This window comes from Nerophis lumbriciformis, linkage group LG33 (genome assembly GCF_033978685.3).
Source record: "Nerophis lumbriciformis linkage group LG33, RoL_Nlum_v2.1, whole genome shotgun sequence".
Lineage (NCBI taxonomy): Eukaryota > Metazoa > Chordata > Actinopteri > Syngnathiformes > Syngnathidae > Nerophis > Nerophis lumbriciformis.
In genome coordinates, this window is record NC_084580.2 from 3,035,001 (window position 1) to 3,058,604 (window position 23,604).

General features: G+C 41.2%; 1 protein-coding gene across 2 annotated transcripts in view; it reads right to left on the reverse strand.

Moving 5' to 3' along the window:
* The window catches only part of slc23a2 (solute carrier family 23 member 2), a 126,147-nt gene extending 103,960 nt beyond the window's left edge, over positions 1–22,187 (reverse strand). For both annotated transcript variants that reach the window (XM_061928321.1, XM_061928320.1), the window contains exon 1: positions 21,916–22,187. The gene's annotated coding sequence lies outside the window, so the exon portion shown is untranslated. The remainder of the gene's footprint in view (positions 1–21,915) is intronic.
* Between the last annotated feature and the right edge of the window lie 1,417 nt (positions 22,188–23,604).

A 23,604-nucleotide genomic window follows, 5' to 3' on the forward strand; every position in this document is an offset into this window, starting at 1 on the left:
AAAACCTGGAAATGACACAAATGTGTAGACGTCAACCAACCGAGGAGCCTTGTAGAGATATTAATGAATAAATATAATACATTGTGAATTTATAATACTAATGTACAATATATTAGTGTTTAGTAACAATATCCAATATAATATTAATAAAATATTTATAATCAGATCATAACCCCTGAATTGTAATCGTAACCAGCACAGTGTACAGAGTATCTGGTTCTTAACATAAACTCCCTGCTTTATCGCGTCCTGCTGTCAGACGAGAAGTTAACGTCTCTCAAACAATGTGGTGTCATTTCAGCAATGCCTGTGCCTATTTGATGATATCTGTGGTGTATCTGGGGCTTTTGAGCGCTGGGTTGCAGCACTGCGTCTGTTCCACCATCATCCATAATTGGTTGATTGTTTACAATGAGTCACGATTGGTTGAGATTAAGGCAAACCATTAGCGACAGGCCAATCAGAGGCAAGATAGGGCGGATCATGGAACCAGGAAAGGAAATCACAACAGACATCCCAAATGATGACGAGAGAGTTGTAGAAGAAAAGGGAATATTCAAGCAGGCAATTTATATATTAAAAAAACTAGTGGAAGATGGCAGAGGGATTCTCTTCTTTAGATTTTTCTTTTAGCGATGTAGACGACGTCCAGGAAACCCACGATGCGTCTACTTGGCCACATTTGGACAAATGCATGCGTCTGGATAAAACATTCATTTAAGTTGTTTACCATGTAAGCCCAAATCAAAACAGTTCTCGAGTTGCCAAGCCGGGCATACTTCACACGAGAAATGCTGCCAAAAATGTATGCCGAAGTGAGGAAGAACATAGCTGCACAATAAAGTAAAGTCACTTACTTGGCGCTGACCAAAACCGTATATGTGTGACAGTCTATTACAAACCCCGTTTCCATATGAGTTGGGAAATTGTGTTAGATGTAAATATAAACGGAATACAATGATTCGCAAATAATTTTCAACCCATACTCAGTTGAATATGCTACAAAGGACAACATATTTGATGTTCAAACTGATAAACTTTTTTTTTTGTTGCAAATAATCATTAACATTAGAATTTGATGCCAGCAACACGTGACAAAGAAGTTGGGAAAGGTGGCAATAAATACTGATAAAGTTGAGGAATGCTCATCAAACACTTATTTGGAACATCCCACAGGTGTGCAGGCTAATTGGGAACAGGTGGGTGCCATGATTGGGTATAAAAACAGCTTCCCAAAAAATGCTCAGTCTTTCACAAGAAAGGATGGGGCGAGGTACACCCTTTTGTCCACAACTGCGTGGGCAAATAGTCAAACAGTTTAAGAACAACGTTTCTCAAAGTGCAATTGCAAGAAATTTAGGGATTTCAACATCTACGGTCCATAATATCATCAAAAGGTTCAGAGAATCTGGAGAAATCTCTCCACGTAAGCGGCATGGCCGGAAACCAACATTGAATGACCGTGACCTTCGATCCCTCAGACGGCACTGTATCAAAAACCGACATCAATCTCTAAAGGATATCACCACATGGGCTCAGGAACACTTCAGAAAACCACTGTCACTAAATACAGTTCGTCGGTACATTTGTAAGTGCAAGTTAAAGGTCTACTATGCAAAGCGAAAGCCATTTATCAACAACATCCAGAGACGCCGCCGGCTTCTCTGGGCCCGAGATAATTTAAGATGGACTCATGCAAAGTGGAAAAGTGTTCTGTGGTCTGACGAGTCCACATTTCAAATTGTTTTTGGAAATATTCGACATTGTGTCATCCAGACCAAATAAAAGACTGTTATCGACGCAAAGTTCAAAAGCCAGCATCTGTGATGGTATGGGGGTGCATTAGTGCCCAAGGCGTGGGTAACTTACACATCTGTGAAGGCACCATTAATGCTGAAAGGTACATACAGGTTTTGGAACCACATATGCTGCCATCTAAGCCCCGTCTTTTTCATGGACGCCCCTGCTTATTTCAGCAAGACAATGCCAAGCCACATTCAGCACGTGTTACAACAGCGTGGCTTCGTAAAAAAAGAGTGCGGGTACTTTCCTGGCCCGCCTGCAGTCCAGACCTGTCTCCCATCGAAAATGTGTGGCGCATTATGAAGCGTAAAATACGACAGCGGAGACCTGTTGAACGACTGAAGCTCTACATAAAACAAGAATGGGAAAGAATTCCACTTTCAAAGCTTCAATAATTAGTTTCCTCAGTTCCCAATTGTTTATTGAGTGTTGTTAAAGGAAAGGTGACATAACAACACCTTTATTGGTGTTGTTATGTCACAACACCAACTACTTTGCCACGTGTTGCAGCCATGAAATTCTAAGTTAATTATTATTTGCAAAAAAAAATAAAGTTTATGAGTTTGAACATCAAATATCTTGTCTTTGTAGTGCATTCAATTGAATATGGGTTGAAAAGGATTTGCAAACTTCCGGTTTGGGCAAGATGGAGTAGACACGTGTTGAGTCTCCCTACCACAACTTTTTACATTACCACTCTTTTAAAACTCCACAAACTACGCCAGCGAGTCGGCGAGCGGGTGATTATATCACTCCGGAGTTGCAACCGGCAAAAAATGCCAACTCACTCGACGAAGCGGAGCGCCAGAGATACCAGTGCCGGACCTAGCTCCTCCGACGGGGGTGCCGGCGAAGTCAACATGTCGGCTATAACTAGTCTTCTGGAAGAGCACCGCCAGGCCCTCTCAGCGGACTTCAGGACAGCAATTTCTACACTCGAGACAAAGATTGATAAGGTACACACCAAGGTCTCTGAACATTCTCAGAAAATTACTGCACTCGAGGAAAATGCTACTTTGCAAGACGAACGCCTGCTAGCGTTGGAAGCAACATGTGCTAAGCTAACGGAGATCGAAGCTAAGCTACGGGCTAAAGTTAGCGACCTCGAATCCCGGAGTCGGCGAAATAACATCAGAGTAGTCGGCATACCAGAGTCCGTGGAAGGGCCACGTCCAACTACCGTTTTTGCTGAGCTACTGAAGGAGATTTTTGACGAGGATTTCTTTGAATCACCGCCGGAGTGCGACCGGGCCCATCGGACACTCGCTAGCAAGCCGAAGCCAGACCAGAGACCGAGGCCCGTTCTGATACGGCTACACAAGTACCAGGTGAAGGAGAGAATTATCCGCGAGGCCAGGGCCAGGAGAGGCAAGCTACAATACCGAGGGCACCCCGTCGCCATCTACGAGGACTACGCGCCTGAAGTGGTGGAACAACGCCAAAAATACCGCGATGTGATGTCGGAGCTCTACCAAATGGGCCTACGACCAGCATTATTGTTCCCGGCCAGACTTGTCATAGTAACGAAGGATGGTGGTAAGAAGAGATTCGGATCGGTTATAGAGGCCAAGGACTTCTTGACATCAATCCGCACACAAGATACCTGACGGGTTTGGACGACTTTTTACCCCTACAAAACGGCTGTACTTGACAACAATTTGCACCTTGACTGTGCAGCCCCTGGAATAAAAACTGTAAGTTCAACTTTTCTAGAGGCCTGATTTATGACAACTTTGCATTCATTGTGGACACTGTGGGCCTTCGTTTGTTTTGCAGTCATTCGTATGTACGTTATGAGGCACTCCTTGGTCCAAAATACATCACTAAAGCTATTGATGCACTGTACATTTTGGTGTTGAGCAAACGCTGTCTATAAGCCTTGTTTGTTTATTTCAACTTAATATTTCCTATATTACTATACACTCAGGTTGGGATACGTCTCGCGAATGTAGGCTCACTTTAAATTCTTATTTTGCTTTATGGAGTTCATTACTGTTACTGTAAGGGAGGAGACTCCGGAAGTTAGCATTAGTCAAGTTAGGCTAAGTAAGAGCGAGAGAGCTCAGATAAGGTTCTTATTTAGGGTGGGTAGTAAGGGTAATTGTATTCTAATTTGTTGGGGTTTGTTGAAATGTGTCTTTATGTCATTACTAATTTTTTATTTATTTTTATTTTTTATTATTCTTTCTTTTTTTCTTACCTGGGTGTTTTGTACCACTTTGTTATTTTTATTTTTTGCTGCTATACCTTCCCTCTCTCCCTCCCGTCCCTCCCCGTGGGGTCTAAGGCGTGTCAGACAGATTTACTGTTGGGGTCTAGTGGATGGCGGATGCTGGTAGGATGACGAGTGACGGAGTGCGTATCATCTCTTGGAACACCAAAGGCATGAACAACGCCGTCAAAATTGGTAAGGTCTTAACTCGTCTGCAGCATCTTAAAGGGGACATTATATTTCTGCAAGAAACACACCTGAAGACATCAGAAAATCTCCGTATTAAGAGGTCTTGGATGAGCCATTTATTCCATTCCAAATTTTCTACTAGGGCTAGGGGTTCGGCCATAATTATCCATAAGCGTGTTATGTTTGAGCCAGCAGACGTTATAGAAGATAAAGTGGGTCGCTATGTTGTGGTTTCGGGCATGTTACAGAATACACCGGTAATTTTAGTCTCTGTGTATGCACCTAACTGGGATGACACTTTTTTCACAAGACTTTTTGCTAGGATCCCCAACGTTGACAACCATCGCATAATCGTAGGCGGGGATTTTAACTTAGTCCAGGATGCGATTCTTGATCGATCCTCCCATACCCGAAATACACTATCCAAAGCAGCAGAGGCTGTGTCAACTTATGCAAACCAAGTGGGACTTTCGGATCCCTGGAAATTCAGGAACCCACATGGGAAGGCATTTTCATTTTTCTCGCACGTTCACCATTCGTTTTCCCGTATTGATTTCTTTTTAATAGATAACAATCTCTTGCATTGTATTAATGCATGCGACTACCACCCGATAGCCGTCTCTGACCACGCGCCAATCTCAGTCGACATTACATTTCCGCAAGGTGTTACCGGCCGCACAATGTGGAGGTTCAGCTCACACTTGCTCTCAGACATTAAGTTCAAAGATTTTATTGAAACAGAAATTCGTACCTATATTGAGTTTAATGACACCCCTGATATCGGAAACAGCACTTTGTGGGAAGCACTTAAGGCTACTATCCGAGGACAGGTGATATCTTATATTTCCAGGATGAGGAGGACTGAGAGGGCTAGGTTGACGGAAATTGCTAAAGAACTCCTCGACCTCGACAATGTATACGCTGTTTGTCCATCTCCAACCCTGTATAAAAAGCGTATTCTGCTACATTCAGAACATGACCTGCTTATGACGCACATAGTAGAGAGACAACTACGACAATCCAAACAATGCTTCTATGAACACGGAGACAAGGCCGGCCGACTTTTAGCTCAACGGGCCAGGGCTGCTTGCGCCACGCGGTCAATCCCCAAAATTAAACTACCCGATGGTAGTTATACTTGCGATCCAGTGGATATTAATAGGTGTTTTTCCGAATTTTACACTAAATTATACACTTCTGAATGCTCTCCTGTCTCCGCGATTTGCCCCAACCCCCTCGATTCATTAACATATCCTTGCATTGATAAAAACATTGCCAGGGAGCTGGGTAGACCTATCTCCTCGTCAGAGATACAGGAGGCAATCCGATCTATGCAAAATGGAAAGTCGCCCGGCCCTGATGGCTTCACAGTTGAATTTTACAAGGCTTACTCATTATTGTTATCCCCCATTTTAGCAAGAATGTTTAATGATTCCTTCAACGCCGGCCGCTTACCAAGGACCTTGTCAGAGGCTTCCATTTCACTACTTCTTAAGAAAGACAGAGATGCTACCTCTTGTGGTAGCTACAGACCGATCTCACTTTTGAACGTGGACTGCAAGATTCTGGGGAAAGTTCTCTCTATACGTCTTCAAGCCGTGATGCCCTCAATAATTTCGGCTGATCAGACAGGTTTCACGCTGGGGAGGCATCCATTCTTCAATACCAGAAGATTGTTGAATATAGTTCTCTCTCCACCATCTGATACTCCGGAGGTTGTGGTGGCGCTGGATGCGGAGAAGGCGTTCGATAGGGTGGAGTGGGGCTACTTATTTTTTATTATGGAGAAATTTGGTTTTGATTCTAAATTTATTTCTTGGGTTAGAGTGCTGTACGAGACTCCACTTGCCTCCGTACATACTAACGGCATCCGTTCAGCGTACTTCCCTCTCCAGCGTGGGACCCGGCAGGGATGTCCACTTTCACCCTTGCTGTTTAATATAGCCATTGAACCGCTTGCTATTTGGCTTAAGAATTGGGAGGAATTTAAGGGTATCACTCGTTTCGGTCGGGTTCATAAGCTCTCCCTATATGCCGACGATCTTCTGTTGTTCGTTTCAGACCCCTCATCCTCGCTTCCCCATATACTATCGATTCTGGATCAGTTCGGTCGTTTGTCAGGGTACAAACTGAATATTCAGAAAAGCGAACTATTTTTTGTGAATAATTTGGCAAGGTCACTCCCGCGCTCACAATTCCCCTTTAAGATCTCGGAGGAAGGATTTAAATATCTGGGTGTGTTCGTCTCGAATTCTCCCACAGAGCTGTTCCGTAAAAACTTTCAAGCACTGTTGGACAAATGTAAATTGGACTTGTCCAGGTGGGCTGCCCTCCCCCTATCCCTAGTTGGCCGCATTAACCTCATAAAAATGATTTTACTTCCGAAATTTTTATATCTCTTTCAGCACATCCCTATATGTCTCAACAAATCATTTTTTGTTGGCCTTGATCAACAACTTCTTGCTTTCATTTGGCAAAACAGGCCAGCCCGCCTTGGGAAAGCCACTCTACAGCTCCCTAAGGCGGAGGGTGGTCTAGCACTTCCAAACTTTAGAAATTATTTCTGGGCCTGCAATATTAATAAACTTCTGTACTGGGTCCATTGCGACTCCCCAGCCGCCTGTCCACCTTGGGCTCACATAGAGATGGCATCGTCTAATGGTTCCCTGCACGCGGTGATTTGCTCACAGCTACCATTATGTTCATTGGGGACCTCCCTAAACCCAGTTGTTAAAAATACCATTAAAATTTGGACTCAATTTAGGAAACATCACGGCTTGCACAAGGCTTCCAGCGGTGCTCCGATTTTGAACAATCCCGCCTTTCTCCCTGCCTGCTCTGATTCTGCGTTTCGAACTTGGTCGACTAACGGACTTAAAATTCTCAATGACCTGTACCACGATGGAGTGTTCTCTTCCTTCGCTTCTCTGTCAACAAGATACAATCTGCCTAAAACTCATTTCTTTCGATACCTCCAAACAAGGCATTTTATTAAAAAACAATTTCCTCATTTTCCCAACCGCCCCCCAGAAGCAGAAATTGATCGGTTTCTCTCCTTTGACTCTGACCAACGACGCTTAATATCTGTCATATATAATGAAATCGGCCTTCTGAATCCACTTAATACTTCACCTGTCAGAGAATCATGGGAGCATGACCTTGGAGCACCTATACCTGACGGGAGGTGGAGAGAGGCTTTGAGGCTGGTACATTCATCGTCCATATGCGCTAGGCATGGCCTAATACAATGTAAGGTATTACATAAAGCACATTTCACCAATGCCAGACTGGCTAAAATATACCCCAACCACAGCGACACTTGTAACCGCTGTAGGCAATCCCCAGCTGACCATTTGCATATGTTCTGGACGTACCCAAAACTCTCAAGTTTTTGGTCGGCTATTTTCGACACTGTTGGGCAGGCCCTCGATAGAACAATAACACCCAGCCCGCTGACTGCCCTTTTTGGCGTTCCCCAGGTGGACGGTTTACCTGCAACCGCTCGTCATGTCATTGCGTTAACGACTCTGCTGGCTAGGCGTACAATTCTTTTTAAATGGAAGCTTGCGTCTCCGCCGAGCCATAACAGTTGGATACAAGATGTCTTGCGGTGTCTCCAGTTAGAGAAGCTTCGGTTCTCTCAGAAAGGATCTGTGTCATCTTTCCATAAAACTTGGGGCCCCCTCCTAGACCTTATTAGAGACAAGCTTGACATCACCCCAAGCGATTCGAGTAACACAACTTAGACAGAGCTGACCGCTGAAGCCCCCCCCCCCCCCCCCCCCCCCGACCCTCACTCCCTGTGTTTATTTACTTTTACGTTATATTATTATTATTTTTTTTTTTTTTTTGCACATCTTATGTAGTATTTATTTATTTATTTACCTTATTTATTTTTTGTTTATCTTTAATATATTTGTTTGATTGAATCTAAGTTTGCATATATTCATGTGTGTCTATATTTGTTGTGGGCACTAGGTGACAATTACCTTGGGAATTAAAGTGGGTGGGTACTGTAAGGGGTAGGGTTTACTATGTTACATATTGTAAAATGTGCAGATGCCTCAACTTGCTGTTGCCATGATCCATCATACTGTACTGTCTGCAAAATTCAATAAAAATATTTGAAAAAAAAAAAAAAAAAAGATTTGCAAATCATTGTATTCCGTTTATATTTACATCCAACACAATTTCCCAACTCAGATGGAAACGGGGTTTGTACATCGTCGACAGGGAATTAAAAAGTGCCTGCCTGCTAATGAATTTTTTATCGGAGTTTGATACATTTTGTATTATTTGCACAGCTATGTTATTTATTTTACGTAGAAAAATAACATTTTTCTATTTTAATTTATGTTATGTAATTATTGGCTACTTAAACAGTTTTTCTGTGCTGTTAATATCCATCTTGACTAACTGGGTTAATAAAAGTGTACTGTTTACAGTACAGTTGTCATTCACTTCAATTTCAATGAATCTCGCTCAATAATGTATATCTTTATATGTATACTTTCACCGGAAAATATTTCGAGATACGTACATATCGGATATCAAGTTTAAGTAATAATATATCGAGACATACTTTTTCATCCACATCGCCCAACCCTAGTGACAGCCCTCCGGCCGTGGAGGTACACCGCTCACATTGCATTACGCGTCTCGCTAGGGGCAGTGTCGTCCAGGGTTACTATGACGCCCTGTCAGGCTGGGGGAAAACGTTGATGGGCAGATTTGTGAATGGTGTTTGGAGACCGGAATGGGCTCGGCTTCCAAACGTATTGGAGCTTTGGGCTAGTTTTCTGGCACTACAGCACTTTCTGCTGTATCTCAGGCGTTGGCGTGTCCTGGTAAAAAGGGACAACATGACTGGTGGCGTATATCAATCGCTAGGGAGGCTCTCGTTCATTGCGCTTACACAGGCTGGTGCAGTGAGTGCTCTTATGGTGCAGCACGAGGCTTCTGTCCTTCAGGGCAACTCATTCTCCAGGAGTGCTCAGCCAGGGAGCGGTATTCTGTCACAAATAAATCCTCTGTACGAGAAGTAGTCACTGCATCCACAGGTGGTAGAGAAAATTTGGTGCACATAAGTCCGGGCAGCCGTAAATCTCTTCGCATCGTGGACAAACGTAAAATGTCCTATGTTCATTACTTTATTTACAAAAAATAAGTCTATTATCGACGTTAACTAATCGATACTATAATCGTCCGTGTCTGAATTGCAATTAATCTAAAAAAAACTATTATTTCCCCCACCTCTGGTACATGTTCTGTTTCATATGCAAACAACTTGTATTTCTTGTATATTGTAATTGGAATGCAACCTTTAAATCTCCAAGTTAAATAAAACTAACAACTAATATACTTTGTCTCTTAGCAAAATTTTGCACTTGAATAAAAACTCACAACCAAAAGCAATAAAGTATGTTCAGGAGGGGGTGGGGGGCTCAAAAATACACAACCACAACTAGAAATACAATGGCTAAATAAAGTATTTACAAACAAAGTTGCACTTCAATATTGAACATGTAAGAAGAGTTAGAGTTGTACATCACTTAACTGACAATCAAGTTAGGACCTTTTTAAAGAAAAGTGCACAATACCAATATCAACATGAAAGTATAAGCAGATGTATTAACAGGTCATATGCAAAAAAAAAACCTTAAGTCTGGCATATTCCGGGTGAAGAACACAGACATGACAACATGACAAATGTCTGTCAAATGTTTGCAGTACTTTCAGAAATGCTAGTTGTATAATAGCATTCAATGGCAGCATGACTGACCTGGCGCGAAGTGAGTGTGGACTGTCGGGTAGTTGTGTTTCAAGTGGGCGTACAGGTTTGTTGTATTTGCGCACATTTGGCAAACTGACTCCTCGGTGTTGATAGTCTTATTTTGTTCCAAAGGTTTAAACCGAAATATTATCACACTGGTGTAGTGGCGTTTGGTTTTGTGATCATTTTGTACATGTTAGCTGCTACATGCTAACTAGTTGCAGTATGTGATGCTAGCGGGCCAGCAAAGACACTTAATGAGAGCAAGATAATTCACCCCCTTCTTTTCATTCCGCAATGGCACAAATGCACGTCGCCACTGAAAGCGACAAAAAGCATGAATGCTCTAGAAGTATGCACATGCCGATTTATCGACCCTGGAAAACTTACCAACCTAATTTTCATTTATCATCGGTTGACTGACTTATCGAATATTGGCCCAGGCCTACAGACATGTTTCTGTACAGGATATCTGTGCAGTAGCAAGCTGGGCTACACCTCACACGTTTGAAGTTTTATCGTCGTGCTGAATACGGAGGCGTTAGCACATGTGTGAGCTTCGCAACTAGGCCCATCACAACCGGGTAGGCAAACGAGGCAATTGCCGAGGTCCCCCAGCTAAAAGGATCCCCCCTGACAACGACTAGTTATGGATTTAAATTTAACAGCAGCAACAACGTTGTGATTCTATCACGGGAAAATACAGTCAGAGTACAGAATAACATCAAAGACACTGTCGGAATCCCTCTCGAGAAAACCTTACAGGTAGCCAAGAGTCTCATATGCACACTGCAACAGTGTGAATAGTCGTTTTCCGACTGTAGGGACTTTTTGGAGTTCCTATAACCTTTTTAGTCCCTGGGCCGTTTTTCGTCGCGTCCCGGCATACGGGAACTAGAGACTACGGCCCTCAGATCCTATAACCATTTTAGCTCCTACTCTGATGCAGGGTCTAATCTGAGTCCCATAGGAACTAAAATACTGTACGTAGGTGTTTGGTGATTGGTTGAACTGACAAGCTATGTATGCGCTTCTAGCCACAACACAGACCCGCCATTTTTAAAAAGTCCCAAAGAGTTGTTTTTTTACGAGATCGCAGCCGCAACAGGAAAAATGGAGACAGCCAGCAATAAACGGATCGACGAGTAGGTCAAAGCTCTCCTTGCCGCCTATTCCACAGAGGAAATTTACCAACCATTGTTATTAATCCTTGCAAGCAGACGATCATGAACACAGTAGCCTCTGAGGTCTCCATTACTGTTTGTGTTGTTTCTCTGTTCCCTTTTCGCGGGCGGGTTTGTTGATTGTTTGCAGTGGTGGGTGAGCCGCTAAAGTAATATGTCAGAGATCGACCAATATGTTTTTTTCAGGGCTGATATAGATTTTTAGTGGTCAAGGAGGCCAATAACCGACATTTGAAGCCGATATTTATTTGCAGTAAGTTAGCTAATCATGAGTGGTATACAGGAACTCTTCCATCCATTTTCTATCACTTGTCCCTCTCAGGGTTGTGGGTGGCCTGGAGCCTATCCCAGCTGCACACGGGCGGAAGGCAGGGTACACCCTGGAAAAGTCGCCACCTCATCGCAGGGCCAACACAGATAGACAAACAACCATTCACACTCACATTCATAGATTTATTAAATATCATGTATTAAATATCTCAGTTCCTTTCAGATTATAATTACTTTCTCTTTTAACAAATCTGTTTTGAATGTTGTTTGGTAGAATTGTTGCATGTGTTTTGTACATGATTTTTGAGGAAATTATACTCTGCCACTTCACGACATCTTAATAAATGTAATTGTAGTATTGTGTTTGTTGGTTACATGTATGCATTTCCAGTAATGATTCTTACAGCTCTTTTCTGCAGAAGTAAGCCTGGATTTCAATATGTTTTACAGAAACTACCCCACACTTTAAAACAGTATGTAAGATATGGAACAATCAGTGAGTTATACAACATATACATTGCTTTTTGATTTAGCAATACCTTCACTTTGTGTAAAATACAAATTATTTTAGAAATGTTAGCCTTTGTATCATTTGTGATTTCCATGACAAATGTTCATCAATCATAACACCCAAAAACTTGATCTAGTGTTCTTTGAATCTCAACTCCTTCGACATATGAGCCATCCACACATTTCCTACTACTGCAAAAAATCATAAATGTAATCATAAATTTTCGTTTTGCTAGTATTCAAGGATAATCTATTTACATCAAACCATGTAGTTCCTTGTAGTTGTAAAAAAACAACAACCTGATACCGATAAAAAGAGGTTGATACCAAAAATGCCAAATAACAGCACCAATAATCGGCCCGGTGGATAATCGGTCGATCATTAGTAATGTTATCTCTGAACCTTTGCTGACTATTCACGTTGAACTACACTAAAAAACAGAATTACCCCTCAGGAAGCCAGAAGGGAAAGAAGAAAAAAAGACGAGGAAGAGAAGAAACCTAAGACACCGGTAAGACTTGCCATTATGACACTGAAACTACTGCATGTAATGCAACCGACCTTTATGCTCATGTAGTATCCATTGTGCACGCCAAAATAGATGTACAAAACATAAGAATAAGCTGGGATTTGTTTTAAAGCAAGTAAAATATATTAATAAATAAGAACTAGCTCAACATACCTGTTCTTTCTCCAGGTTGCTTGGCTAAAATTTCTATGCCCTCCCCCTCCTCAAATTGATGTCTGACACCATCATTCGGGAAGGTATACGGTATACAGTGTAATTTTCTTATCTGGCTGTTTATAATGCCCTTTTTAATATACTACAGTAAATGATAAATGGCCTGATATATTTCATCTTTTGTTTTACATATTTACACTCGCTGTCCATACCAGTCACTTCTGGACATTTCATATTTTCCAGAGGTGTGGCGTGGGTCATTTGGTAGAGCGACGGTGCCAGCAACTTGAGGGTTCCAGAATCGATCCCAACTTCAACCCTTCCTAGTAACTGCTGTTGTGTCCTTGGGCAAGACACTTTACCTACCTGCTCCCAGTGCCACCCACACTAGTTTACAAATGTGTCTTAAAGATATAGACAATAGGTTTCATAATGGGCTTTGAGTCTCTAGAGAAAAGCGCTATGTAAATATAATTCACTTCACTTCAGAGATGTGAGCACTCTGAGAAGAAAAGAAGAATATTGAGAAAAAAGAGGAACATTTTTATCATCTATAATTACAATTCCTGCAATTGGGTGTATTTCAACACCATATTCTATCTTTATTCTCATCTACCAATCTCTTTTGGCTGTATTTAACGCTTACATGTAATGTACCACAGAAATTGTCGTTTTTTTGTAGTATATTTTAGTCGAATTATCATCAATGAAAATGTAACATTTTATTAAATGCATGCAAAGTACTTGGCATGGGCACAGCTCGACAGACGTTGTCATTGGAGCTTCCGTAGTGATATACGCCCAAGGCAATAGATATCTCATTGTGAAACACTTCACTCTGTTATCAAAGAACCAAGGTTACATTGAGTAACCCAAAGTTTTGTAATTTTGTAAGTGAATAAGACAGACATTGTGGTGACATGTTTGCACTGTGAAACAGAGCTAAAATTTCACAATAGCACTTCATCAGTGATGCAGCACATTACAAGAAAGATTGCATCCATATTTAAGAGCAGCAAACAATCAGCAACAAGGTAGGAGTCTATTTTGGTAGCAAACATCTTATACGTTTGACTTACACAACACAAGTTTCATTAAAACACATGAGGGCATGTGAAGACATGTTGGCGTCTACAGTTTATGTTAACGCTAACTAGTTCTATGTCCAAAATAATATCAAACACCACTCTTCCAATGAATACCTTTTGAAATGTGTATGTGTTCAATTGGTAAATACATTGCCACTCAATGTATCTTACTTCAGAGTATTTTTGTTTAGTTTTTTTTTTTAAATTATATATTACCTGGTTCATGTTCAACTAGTTAGTTTTTTTTTTTTTTTTTTTACTTTTTTCACATTTTAGTAATGTAAGTAATAAATAGTGACACTCCTGTAAAAGTGCAATTCCAATGTTATATGCACTTATAAGAAAATAGAATACAGGTCATTAGAAAATCTGTGTTTATTTAAACCATTTTACCTAAAAGTTGCATTGAGGCTAGAAAGTGTGTTTTATTCTATTAATTGAACAAATTACTCAATAAATTACTCGATTACTAAAATAATCAATAGCTGCAACTAGGGATGTATATCGAAAGGATTTCATCGATACCAATATCAGTATTCATTGGTACACCTATCAGTACTAAATGTACTGTGTGTAACTAAAGATGTGGAAAAACTGAATTTTTTTAATAGCATTTTTATTAGCACAAGAGGTTGTGCACCAGCAACATCATGTAAAATCATACACCAGGGATTTTTTTTTTATTAACACCTGCTTTTTAAGTCTTAAAAAAGTAGACTATGTGTGCATGCGCAAGGCACAATGCAGTTATGTCATCATCTTCTAACGACCACATAGATTTTCACTGTTTTTATTCATTACAATTACACATTGTTCTACCGCTTGTCTCTATAACATTTAAAATATTAGTAATAAAATAATAAATAATAAAATAAAATATTATTCATACATGGTATTTGTTCATTCACAGACCTTTAACATGATATCTCATATACAACATATAATATAAATCTATCAGTTATCATGCTAGGTGGGTGTGCAATTTGTAACAATAAGAACTCTAATTTGTGTTTATGTTTCACACCTATTTGAGAGATGGACCGGAAGTCAGTGTCGTGTGTGTATTATAAAAATAAAATGACCCAGTGATTATTTTCAGGACTATAGAGTACACCGGGATATAAACCGCACACACTAATAGAAGAAAAATATATTTTTCCAGATATTAGCTGCACGGGACTATAATATAGATTGATACGTTGTGATATTAGTTATTTATACAGAAATATTTTGTAAATATGTTTTGTGACGGTAACACGGCAGTAAAACGGCTGACCAAACAAAACAGAAATCATCGTCATCAACCCACTTGCTGCGAAACTAGCTATTCAATTAGCTTAACAGACTCAACAAGTACGCTGTGACATTTTTGTGCATTTACAAAACTGAATCTGTACAAAAAGGATGCAATTGTAAGTTAATAATACTAACAGACACTCGTAAACGTGTTAGCATAGTAGCTAATGCTAACAACGCTAGCATCATTACCTTACCATAGCACGTACAAAAATGCATAAAAACACTCCTACAGACATCACACATGGGACAGTTTAGTAAGTAAATGTTGTTTGTTATACTGTTAAACTTACAAACATTGCTTGGAGTGATACATGAAGAATCCATACAAGTAGACCTGCTCTTGACTACCAGAACAGTGTTTTTCAACCTTTTTTGAGCCAAGGCACATTTTTTGCGTTGAAAAACTGCGGAGGCACACCACCAGCAGAAATCATTAAAAAACGAAACTCAGTTGACAGTAAAAAGTCGTTGTCACAATTGTTGGATATGACTTTAAACCATAACCAAGCATGTATCAAAATAGCTCTTGTCTCAAAGTAGGTGTACTGTCACAAACTGTCACATCACGCCGCGACTTATTTGGAGTTTTTTGCTGTTTTCCTGTGTGTAGTGTTTTAGTTCTTGTCTTGCGCTCCTATTTTGGTGGCTTCTTCTGTTTTTTTGGTATTTTCCTGTAGCAGTTTCATGTCTTCCTTTTGAGCGATATTTTCCGCATCTACTTTGTTTTTATCCTTCTTTATGGGGACATTGTCGATTGTCATGTCCAGTTCGGATGTCCGTTGTGGATGCCATCTTTGCTCCACAGTAAGTCTTTGCTGTCGTCCAGCATTCTGTTTTTGTTTACTTTGTAGCCAGTTCAGTTTTAGTTTCGTTTTGCATAGCCTTCCCTAAGCTTCAATGCCTTTTCTTAGGGGCACTTACCTTTTGTTTATTTTTGGTTTAAGTATTAAATACCTTTTTACCTGCACGCTGCCTCCCACTGTTTCCGACAGCTACACAGCAATTTGCTACCAGCCCTCACCTACTGATATGGAAGACTATTACACGGTTACTCTGCCGAGCTCTAGACAGCACCGACACTCAACAACAACACATCATTTGCAGACTATAATTACTGGTTTGCAAAAAATATGTTTTACCTCAAATAGGTGAAATTAGATCATCTCCCACGGCACACCAGACTGTATCTCACGGCACACTAGTGTGCCGCGGCACAGTGGTTGAAAAACACTGTACTAGAAGACCGAACGGCAACTGTACTTCCAGGAGGTTCATAGCTCAGTCTAAACAGAAGGGCAATGCAGCAACTGCAGCACCTGCAGTGAATAAACTTGTCCAAAGATGGCGCCATAGCACAAACAATAACACCTATTCAGTGTGTCTGCTTGTTTTTTTTTTTACGCTATTTACCTTACAGCCGGCCTTCAGCGAAGAAAAATCCATAAATTAGCCGCACCATTTTATAAGCCGCAGGGTTCAAAGCCTCAGAAAACGTAGCGGCTTAAGGCTGGAATATTAGCTCGCGTTCCCCCGACCGCGTCTTGTTTGGTTTGGTTTAAATTATAGTTCTCCCGTGGGAGGTGGTGCCAGACTTGTAATTCTCTTCCAAAACTTTAAGGGGCAGTGTCTCCAGAAGGAGCAAATGCAGCTGTTGTTGCCTAGATACTGTGTGTTTTCATCCTGTGCCGTGTGACGTCAATCACTGAACCACAACATCAACGTTGTCGTCTAGACTGGAACTAATCATTTACAATCATCAGTTTCCTTTTAATGGATGTTTTACTTATAAACCAGAGGAAATTACTTTCCTGAAGATGGACTGTGCAACTTCTGAACGACTCGCGGCAGAGGACGTTATCTGCAATGCTATTTGGCCATTCGGTACATGGGACAAGAGGGAGCTAACATGTAATTGTAAATAAGCAAAACTGTTAAATAACTGTTGTAAGTTAACTAGGTGCTGGTGTTAATCTGTATGGTTATGTTCAAAATTCACAAATGTTTCTAAGTATACCATGCCTGAAAAAATATTGACGGAGAATGAGAAGTGTTGTGTGAGAGAAAAAGACATGTGCGCATGAGAAAGATCATGTGGCTGAATTGAACCTGTTGTGGGGCCGTTGTGTCCTTGGGCATGATACTTTACCCACCTGCTCCCAGTGCCACCCACACTGGTTTAAATGTAACTTAGATAATGGGTTTCACTATGTGAAGCGCTTTGAGTCACTACAGAAATGCGCTATATAAATATAATTCACTTCACTTCACACTTGTTAGCACAAGATTGGCAATAAAAGTTGAAAGGAGTGTTGTACTTTGACTTCTGGGCGCAACAACACAATACGCTGAAAAACGAGACATACAGTAATTATTTTTAGAGCGCACCGAGATATTTAGTACACAATATCAGCTGTCATGCAAATGTTTAATCACTGTTGTTTCATTTCATACAATAACTTGTGCATTTCAAGCACAAAGTCTGCTCGCCTGTGTTCAGGGACCATCCCTGGGAAAAACTGACCAATCACAGCTCTGCGTTCTGTATCGCCGGCGACGCGAACCTAGGATTTTTGGTAATTGCATGTAGGCTACGCAGGTGGAGGGGGAGCAACGGCGTCGCCGACGCAAGCTAAGTGACGCGAGAGTATACGCCAGGCTTTATAGTCTGGAATTTATAGTATTTAAAATGTTCACATTTTTGAGTAGATTAATATTTGCCTGTGGGTTACTGGATCACATGGAGGACGGTCGGGTTGAGGAAGCACGCCGTAGTGGCGGTCATACGTTAAGTGGCGTTCACTTCAAACTGACACTAACTCTTACTAGTGTGTGTGCCTTTGAGGACTAGGAGAAAATATTGTTTTGTTACAAACTTTTGTGTGGGGTTTCTTCCTTATTTGTGATTATTCCAAGCGGATTACGATCTACCCGTGCGTAGTACTTGAAGTGAATATGATAGCGTGTCATATTGATGAGATGAAAAATAATATCAATATCTGTATCATTAGTCCAGAATCTTAACGGTCTTCTTGGACCGACCCAATAAGGAACAGGTACCAAAAAATACCGGTACACACTATACATCCTTAGCTGCAACCTTCCACTGACTGCGTCGCCTGCAGCACACACAAACGTGCCGTTTCCTGTAACAACTTTTGATTGGCCAGTAGGCCAACAACAAGGAGTTTGACAATTCCAATGTGAAGACGGAGGACAGAAAAAAATATGTTTTTTTGCAGTTCATTTATATGTACATGTAGATGCTGTATCAGGACAGATCTATTAAGAGTTTGAGCAGAAATATGTCATATAGGAATTAACTATACACTAACATCTGACCGTCGTAATTATGACACGCTGTCACATTCGGTTCAGCTGCCGCTGCATACACATAACAAATCCATCCATCCATCCATCTTCTTCCGCTTATCCGAGGTCGGGTCGCGGGGGCAGCAGCCTAAGCAGGGAAGCCCAGACTTCCCTCTCCCCAGCCACTTCGTCCAGCTCCTACCGGGGGATCCCGAGGCGTTCCCAGGCCAGCCGGGAGACATAGTCTTCCCAACGTGTCCTGGGTCTTCACCGTGGCCTCCTACCGGTCGGATGTGCCCTAAACACCTCCCGAGGGAGGCGATCGGGTGGCATCCTGACCAGATGCCCGAACCACCTCATCTGGCTCCTCTCGATGTGGAGGAGCAGCGGCTTTACTTTGAGCTCCCCCCGGATGACAGAGCTTCTCACCCTATCTCTAAGGGAGAACCACCTGGCGGAGGAAACTCATTTCGGTCGCTTGTACCCGTGATCCTGTCCTTTCGGTCATAACCCAAAGCTCATGATCATAGGTGAGGATGGGAACGTAGATCGACCGGTAAATTGAGAGCTTTGCCTTCCGGCCTAGCTCCTTCTTCACCACAACGGATCGATACAGCGTCCGCATTACTGAAGATGCCGCACCGATCCGCCTGTCGATCTCACGATCCACTCTTCTCTCACTCGTGAACAAGACTCCAAGGAACTTGAACTCCTCCACAAATCAGCTTGGAATAATGACAAATAGGAAGCAACACCACACAAAAGTTTGTAACACCACAATTCATCCTCAAAAGTCCCTCAAAGTCACGCACGCTAATATACAGTTTCAGGTGAACACCACTTAACTCAAGACCGTCGCTACCTTGTTTCATCAACCTTTTTCTTAGCCATCCATTATTCCACAGGCTAATAATAATCCACTCAAATGAGTGAAACATTTAAGTAATACAATAATCTGTAAAGTTGCTTAGACGCAAGATAAAATTAGCTGACAGGTCCGTAGACGCCGTCTGACGTCACTCCTTTTAGATGTATGGATGTTTCTTACACCGGGCTGTGGTTGCAATTGTACTGGTGAAACATTTATTGTCTTATGTTAAGTGCACTGATGTGATGTAATAATAATTTTACTATTCTTAATATTTTGGACTATCAATCAACGAGTTGGCTACATCTGACAGTTAGATTGATTAGTGGTCCAACAACTAAGAATTACAACGGGGGAAACCAAAATATCCGACGAGGCTGTTTTAAGTCATTCAAAGGCTATAAATGTTGGTTTCAATTAAGGCCATGTCTACACTAAGTCATTTAACCTCTTAAAGGAATAATTATTTAGCCTATGCCCCGTTTCAGCCACACTAAACCTCCTCGGACAATTTTTTAAACGAGTAAGTCAGCCGTGTAATTCTTGAATCTCCAGCACTTAGCTTTGTATGGACTCAGTGATCGTTTACAAAGTGAGTTCGGAGAGGAAGTGACGCCAGAAAGACCTCGCGAACACAGGAAGTGACGTCAGAAAGAACACGCCACATCCAGCTTCATATAAAAGCTCGGGAGCTAACCACTGGAAATATGAAGGCGAGTCACCCCGACATACCAGTGTTTCTCCTTCTTCTACATGTACAGACGCTTGTGGAAATCACTCATGAATACCTTAAGGGAAAGCGATTGCAGCTATTTGGGATACAACACTTCTTAGACGGCAAGAGAACTTTCCAATGTCCGGGTCAGCTGTGATGCTACTTAGCGAAAAACTTTGTCCATTTGTCGAAGGAGAGTCAACGAGAATGCGAACTCCCGTGGATGTGATAAAAAAGATAGTGTGTGCTTTGTATTACCTGGCCGTCGAGGAAAACGGCAAAAGCATTTGGACTGGCAAAGCAGACTGTATCAGTCATTGTCCGCCATGTATGTCGCGGACACGACGTCTCGGTCCGGAGTATATAAAGTCACCAAAAAGGAATGAACAATGAAGGTGAAGGTAAAAGAGTGAGGAGTGTCCTGACCAGATATCTAGATCCCTAGATTAATGTTAAATGTTCTTTATCACATTGTTTACATGTCTAATAAAGATTTGATTAATTTATGATGGCTCAGGTGTGATTGACTACGATAGGGCCCCACAGCACACTGGATTCCAGTTAATTGAAATACCACAACACTGGATATTGTTCAGATAAGTTACATTTAAGAACTTGCACACAAAGCAACACTGGAGGTGACTATGACGTGCGCATTTTCCGCGCATGAGTACTAGGTCGCGTTGCCCCGGCGGACGGAGGGGGGCCTTAAACGATGGCAATGTTGTGTGTGGACACGGATAAGGTTAGGTATGATTTACCCTGGATAACCTTATCCCGTAAACGGGGCCTAAGGGAGGGAGACAGTTTTCATACATTTGGTGGTCATTAACTGTCTCGAGGAACACATTACTGGTCACAGTATTTAAAATGAACTTTGTATAATAGTGACTTTTAACATAGATAACTTCACGGATTGAATCCACAGCATCTACGTGTTTAGTGGTGGCTATAAAATTCAGCACTACAGAATTGACAATGATCTCATTAGCCCACAAACCTGTTGACCTCTTTTTATTACAACTGTTAAATTGCTGGTACATAAAAAGCCAAAAGCTACAGTAGCCATAAAGAGGTGCTCATAAATAACTGATAAAAAACAACTCGATAGAAAAAACACACTGAATGCGTGTTACTATTTTGTATCATCTTCTTGCAGGTGCACTGGGGGTTAAGTGAATCAAGTGCATGCACCAGCAGCCTCATCATTGGCATATATAGGCTGCTCAGTGGCCTTGTGGTTAGAGTGTCCGCCCTGAGATTGGTAGGTCGTGAGGCCGAGTCATACCAAAGACTATACAAATGGGACCCATGCTTGGCACTCAGCATCAAGGGTTGGAATTGGGGGTTAAATCACCAAAATGATTGCCGGGCGAAGCCACCGCTGATGCTCACTGGTCCCCTGTGGGAATGGGTCAAATGTAGAGGATGATTTCACCGCACCTAGTGTGTGTGTGACAATCATTGGCACTTTAACTTTAATATATTGTAATTACAATGTGACGTTCATCCTACATCTACTTGCTCTGGGCAAACCCATCAGCAGACGTCAATAAATCCTCATTTCCAAATAATCTGGTGGCCCAGACAGTGGCTATGTGGTTGGCTGCTTAGCACCATCTTCTACTGCATCCTAATTTTATAAGAACCCTCTAAATACATGTACAGGTAGTGGACCTTGACAGAAAAGTAGATGGAGGGGTCAATATAATTAATTAGCTCTAATATATTAATGTGAATACATTGGAATTCGGGGTAAATGTGAGAGAAGCGAAAGGGATTTCTAGATCAAAAATGACAGATTGGGCCTATCACGGTCACACAGCATCACCACTCACACACATTGGCACACATACATACAAGCACACACGGTATCACCGACCCATAGAGACCAACCATGGGTACGATTTTTCGAGCAGAACGGCGAAGTAAGGTATACAGTACTTTACACATTGTGTACGTAAGAATGACTTGTGATCATTTTAAAATGAATCGTATACCTCCACACTTACCTGCCTGGTGAAAAGGACGAAGCCCACTTCGACTTCCCTTCTCGGCTACGTCCGCTGGCTGGCGTCGCGGAGCGGTGCGGAATAACAGAGCTCGAAGAAGGACGCAAGGGAGGGGGCGAGACAGCCTGTACTTCAACCCTGAAGAAAGCTCACACGAGAGAGGCTAAACGGAAAGCGTGTGCCCGAGACCGGTTGGGTCGAAAGGAAGTCCACCTCTCGCCGACAGACAGGCTTAGAAACCGCTGCCTGCGGAGGGATTTGGTCTTTCATAAAGCCACGGGGGCTGATGTCAGGCTTCGCGCATGCGCATTCACGACGGGACTTCGTCACCTGCCTCCGCACCAGCCCAGCCAATCAGAGTGGACGCATTGATGACGCAACTACTACGCGCAAGCTAATGTTCTAATGTCCTTATTTCCACTACTGTCTGAGTCAAATATTTTACAAAGTGGATCGTAATCCTAATTTAAAAATTGTATTCATTTAATTTTCTAAATTATTACATTGATTTGTATTTTGAGGATCTATACTGACCTCTAGCGTTGCCCTACATGACAACAGTAAACAGTGCCTTCAGACAGTACAGTGCAGTACTGTACTACTAGTAAACATGTGTGAAATCCTTGTGGCATCAACACAGTTATGTTCAGCAATATGTTAATAAATCAAAATCTCCACACGAAAATGTAAATATTAAACTCAACACCCCAGTATTTTCAAAGCAATAAAGTGAGACATTCAAACACATTAAGATATAATAACATTTCTTTGTTGTTATCCTGTATTGTATTCAATTATTTTAATATGATTTGGAAATGTTACATGGATAGCAGCAGCAAAGCACACTACTGGCGTGGCAGCTTGAGAAAAAAAAAAAAAAGCTAAAAACTAGAGATGTCCAAAAATATCGGTATGTTTTTTTTATTTTAATTTTTTTTTTTTTCTTAAATCAACATAAAAAACACAAGATACACTTAAAATTAGTGCACCAACCCAAAAAACCTCCCTCCCCCATTTACACTCATTCACACTCATTCACACAAAAGGGTTGTTTCTTTCTGCCATTAATATGCTGGTTCCTACATTATATATCGATATATATCGATATATATCAATACAGTCTGCAAGGGATACAATCCGTAAGCACACATAATTGTGCGTGCTCTGGTCCACTAATAGTACTAATCTTTAACAGTTAATTTTACTCATTTTCATTAATTACTAGTTTCTATGTAACTGTTTTTATATTGTTTTACTTTCTTTTTTATTCAAGAAAATGTTTTTAATTTATTTATCTTATTTTATAATTTAAAAAAAAAAAAGAGGAACTTATCGTCACCATACCTGGTTGTCCAAATTAGGCATAATAATGTGTTAATTCCACGACTGTATATATCGGTATCGGTTGATATCGGTATCGGTCATCAAGAGTTGGACAACATCGGAATATTGGATATCGGCAAAAAAGCCATTATCGGACATCCCTATTCAAAATTAATTTCAGTTAATTTAAGGTATTTTTGAATGTCAAATAAATAGATATTTAGTTCCTATAGTAACAGTAAACAGTGCCTTCAGACAGTACAGTGCAGTACTGTACTACTAGTAAATATGTGTGAAATCCTTGTGGCATCAACACAATTATGTCCAGCAATATGTTAATAAATCAAAATCTCCACACGAAAATGT